Raw genomic sequence first — 5,636 nt, 5'->3', positions numbered from 1 at the left:
TCAGCACTGTTATCGGAGCTTAAGTTATATCCGTCTCACACGCAAGCTGTTGAACGCATGATTAAACTTGTGACAGAAGCTTCAGCAAAAGTTTGTGGTGCTGATAGCAGAGGTGGTTTGATCAGAACCAAACTGGAATCACACCGAATTATGCCTTCTTTTAGGTCAAAAAAAGATTATAAGTTGTAAAAACAGTTGTTTGTTTGGTTAATTTAAGCATAAAATTTATTTTTAACGATTTAATGATTTTTTTTAAATATTAATGTAAATTACGTTGTGGCAGTTAAAATATTAAAAATAAAAACATGAATAATTAACAACATTTGTTTCATTCTATGTATTATAACATTTTCGGATATGCAAGTTGTAAAACTAGTAAAATGTTAAATTCAAAATTTTAGTGACCTTGTGGCAGTTCAAAACAGCAAAATATGAAAAAATTTATTTTTACAAAAAAAATTGTTTTCCTACTCCACATGTTTTTTTGGATTGCAAAATCTGAAATTAAAATATTTTTGAATTCAAAATATTAGTGACCTTGTGGCAGTTCAAAACAGAAAAATATGAAAAAATTTATTTTTACAAAAAAAATTGTTTTCCTACTCCACATGTTTATTTGGATTGCAAAATCTGAACTTAAAATATTTTTGAATTTCGTATACAGATCGGCCTACCCTACTATTTATGTTCAGTGACTACAAAAATCCTCCAAATAACAAAATCTTGCCCTTAATATACTGATTTTGGCATGTTTATGCACTTTTGTATATATGTTATGCACTTGGAAATGCAGTTATATACCGGGTGGGGCATTAGTGTGACAAAGTCCAGTTACTCGTTTGTTGTAAGAGATGCGAAAAAAAGTTATTTAGGTAAAAGTTGGAGCACGGATAGGACCATAATCTAAAAATATTTTCAGATATACAGGGTCACCCGTATTGACAGGGTGACACAAACTTATACACCCTGTATATTTTTAAATTTTTATATTCTCCCTGATATCTTCTTTCTTAAAATATTGGGTTTTGTAATATTATACGAGGTAGTTTAAAAGATAATTACGTTTTATTGTTAATTTCGTAGCAACATTCACACCCTGTAGAATTGTGGTGATTTGACATCTAAGTTTCTGTTTATGGTCAAACGATTTTTAATATAGTCTACTATTGTTAAACATAAATATTACGGCGAAAAGTTTAATATTAATATACAGGGTTGATCAAAACTCGGAATGAGTATTTTCTGAGTTTTCTTAAATGGAACACCCTGTATTTTAGTATTCTAATGAAACGATATGTAATGCTACTTTTTTATTTTTTAAGCATTCCCTGTACCTAAGTGCTTTAATTTTTGAGTTATTCGTGATTTTTTAATCCAAACATTAATTGCGACATAAATTACGTGAAATTTTATTAGGTGGCGCGGCTGTACAAATATTCAATCAAAAATAATTTTTCGAAAGAAAGTAGATATTAATCTAGACCGATCCTTAATTTATTAATTTTGGATGAGATATCCAAATACCTACGTAGTTAAGATTGTATTTGCTTAAAATATGAATAAAAACATACAAGATTCTACCTAGTTGGCTACGACAATAAATTTGCTAAAATATTTAACATTATACTATTTTTATAGTTCCAGTTGCTTTGTTACCATTACTAATATGAATTTTTCTAATGAGTAACTGATGAGTAACTGATCAAAATGGTTTTTGTGCTAGGAGAGTGTAACATAAATGTGCTACTAGCAATAAGAATTTTTCATCAGCAATTCCCCGATAGACGAATCCCAAGAAGAGGAACTTTTAAAAGTACAATAAAACGATTTCAACGGCCTAGGTCTAGATAGTTAGATTATAAGAACGTTCTTCCTAATATGCAGATCCTCAGTTACATTAAGGATTATAATTAATTCATTTTATTCATTTACAATAGTTTTTATTCGATCAGGTTTCTGGTAATTTAAGTATCGAGTACGTTGAAACCGTTTTAGTATATTTGCAAAAGTTTCTCTTCTTGGTTTTCTAATATCAGGGAATTGCTGATGAAAAATTATTATTGCTAGTAGCACATTTTTGTTATTCTCTCCTAGCACAAAAACCATTTTAATCAGTTACTCATCAGTTACTTATTAAAACAATTAATATTAGTAATGGTAACAAAGCAAGTGGAACTATAAAAATAATGTAATGTCAAATATTTTAGCAAATTTAAAATAAAAATGTGTACCATCTTTCAGTTGGAACTTTGCCGGCTGCAGACGGGGGATGTGAATTGCAAAATGTAGAATTCCTTCCCTCTCGTCTTCACTGCAGCATCCATATGACTTGCAAATTATAGAAGTCTTGGAGGTGTTACAATGAAAATGTACCAATAAGTTTTCAATTTAAAAATGTTTTAGTGATTTTTAATATTTTTCAATATTATTAATTTACTATTAGGATTGAAAACTTGCTTCGTCTTCGTCTTCGTCTTTAGCAAATTTATTGTCATAGTCAACTAGGTAGAATCTTGTATATTTTTATTTATATTTTACGCACCAACAATTTTAACTACGTAGGTATTTGGATATATCATCCAATATTAATAAATTAAGGATCAGTCTAGATTAATGTCTACTTTTTTTGAAAAATTATTTTTTATTGGATATTTGCACAGCCACCTAATAAAATTTCACGTAATTTTTGTTGCAATTAATGATTGGATCAAAGAATCACGAATAACACAAAAATTAAAGCACTTTGGTATAGGAAATAAAGAAGTAACATAAAATACCATTTCATTAGAATACTAAAATACAGGGTGTTCTATTTAAGCAAACTCAGAAAATACTCGTTCCGAGTTTTGACTAACCCTGTATATTAATATTATACTTTTCGCTATATTATTAATGTTTAACAATAGTAGACTATATTAAAAATCGTCTGACCATAAATAGAAACTTTGCTGTCAAATCACTACAATTCTACAGGGTGTGAATTTTTCTACGAAATTAACAATAAAACGTAATTATCTTTTAAACTATCTCGCATAATATTATAAAAAATATTTTGAGAAAGAATAGAGCGAGAAGAATCCAAAAATGTAAAAATATACAGGGTGTTCTATTTAAAAAAACATAAGTTTGTATCACCCTGTTAATAAGGGTGACTCTGTATATCTGAAAATATTTTTAGATTATGGTCCTATCCGTGCCCCAACTTTTGCCTCAACAATTTTTTTTTGTATCTCTTACGACAAACCAGTAATTGGACTTTGTTACACTAATGCCCCACCCTGTATTTCCATCCTTTTTCTATTGTAGACTTTTTTCCTGGCGTCATCCTGAACACAATGCAAAAAGATGAAAGTCTATCCATGCTGTATTTAAAAATCGATTTATTCCGGTGTTTTTAGTGGTATGCCCAGCCCATGTCCATGCCCTAGTCTAATAATTATATGATGATATTATGCTAACGCATTATATTTTGTTTTCACTAGTAATAATGTTAGTAAATCGCCTAGCCGAGTAAGATGATGAAAACTGAACCCAACTCGATTCTAATTCTATATAGGTCACCGTTTAGCATATATAGTGAAACTCACTTTCTGAAATTTTTAGCCCCCTAGGTGGTCATGTGACCCACCTAGAGCCTAATTAGGGTTTTTATGTTTTTATTTTTTATCTCAGCCGCATCGAGAACTAGCGAACAACTTTAAATAAAAAAGTTGTAAGCTTTAAAAAGTTCTGTCCGAAAAAAATTGTTTTTTAAATTTTTGTCTATAAATTTAGGAAAGATATTCGTTTTCACGAAAAAAATATATAACGTGTATTTTTGCATAATGATCCACCCTGAATTTTTTCAAATTTTTAAAATTGGTGAAACGCCCCTTTAAAAATAAAATACCGCATTTTTTCGGTTTTTTTTTTCCTTTTTGATACAATTTTATACATGTTGTTCGAAAAAGGTGACACCATCGCTAGAATAAATAAAAAACTGAAAAATGTTTGCTTTTTTGTAATGCCATCCATTTTCAAGATACAGGGCGTTGAAGACAACAAAATTTTACACATTTTTTACGATTTTGCCGAAACTACTGGCAACATTGTAAAAAAATTTGGCGAGTTTCAAGAGGTAGTTGTTGTGCATTTTTTGACATACAATTAAGAAATTTATATTTATCATTGGCGCGCATAGGGGTAATGGTCTGAACTTTTTAAAGAAAAAAGATAGTACGCCACTGACATATTGCAAATTAACAATCGTTTTTGAATTCCTCGTTCAATTTGTGACCAAAAATCTATCTTCCTATTTTTTCATACGACACGCTATTTTTATTTAAAAAATAAAACATCTTAACCCTTACAAAGTATTCGAACTTCTAGTAGTTTCTACATCTACATAAACTCGTACATCCATTATAAAAACTAATTCGAATACTTTGGAAGCGTTAAGATATTTTATTTTTTGCCGCAAAACGGCGCGTCATATGAAAAAATGAAAAGATACTTTTTTTATCGCAAATTGAACGAGGAATTCAAAAATGATTGTTAATTTGAAATATGTCAGTGGCGTACTATCTTTTTATCTTTGAAAAGTTCAGACCATTACCCTACGCGCGCCAATGATGAATATCAAATCCTTAATTGTATGTCAAAACATGCACAATAACTACCTCTTAAAACCCGCCAGTTTTATTACAACTTGCCAGTAGTTTCGGCAAAATCGTAAAAAATGTGTAAAATTTTGTTTTCTTAAACGGCCTGTATATTGAAAATGGATGGCGCTACAAAAATTTTTTATAAAGCAAACCCCAATTATTTTTCAGTTTTTTACCTATTCTAGTGACGGTGTTACCTTTTTTGAAAAATATGTATAAAACTATATCAAAAAACGAAAAAAAAACCGAAAAAATGCGGTTTTTTATGTTTAAAGGTGCGTTTTACCAATTTTAAAAATTTGAAAAAATTTAAGGTGAAACATTATGCAAAAATACACTGTTACATATTTTTTTTGTGAAAACGAATGTCTTAGTTATTTTTTTATACGCATTTAAAATTTTAAAATCGTTCTAAAATTTAAATTTCCCGCCAAAAATTAAAAAAACAATTTTTTACGGACAGAACTTTTTAAAGCTTACAACTTTTTTATTTAAAGTTTTTCGCTAGTTCTCGATGCGGCTGAGATAAAAATAAAAACATAAAAACCCTAATTAGGCTCTAGGTGGGTCACATGACCACCTAGGGGGCTAAAAATTTCAGAAAGTGAGTTTCACTATATATGCTAAACGGTGACCTATATGGAATTCGAATGGAGTTGTAGGCAGTTTTCATCATCTTACCCGGCTAGGCCCTTTAAAAAATATATCAAACTGTGGCCCTGGTCAGCCATGCGCCAGTATAGTCTTTCAAACCATGGCGTATGACTCTGCAGGTTTCTACGACTGACTATGTCATTTATGGTTGTTGTTCCCGTAATTGTTAAAAATTTTGTATCTTCAAATGTTCTGCCAGTTTCCAAGAACCGAAGTTTAGATGAGTGACTTTTTTTGCAATATTCGGTGCCGACATTAATAGGTAATCACTCGCTAAAGCTCTCACTACTCGTGCAAAATAATTGTGATAGTCGCTTGGATAATATTCTTTATCACAAT

This window comes from Diabrotica virgifera, chromosome 2 (genome assembly GCF_917563875.1).
Source record: "Diabrotica virgifera virgifera chromosome 2, PGI_DIABVI_V3a".
In the NCBI taxonomy this organism is placed as follows: domain Eukaryota; kingdom Metazoa; phylum Arthropoda; class Insecta; order Coleoptera; family Chrysomelidae; genus Diabrotica; species Diabrotica virgifera.
The sequence above is the reverse complement of the archived record's forward strand: the minus strand, read 5'-3'. Positions refer to the sequence as shown.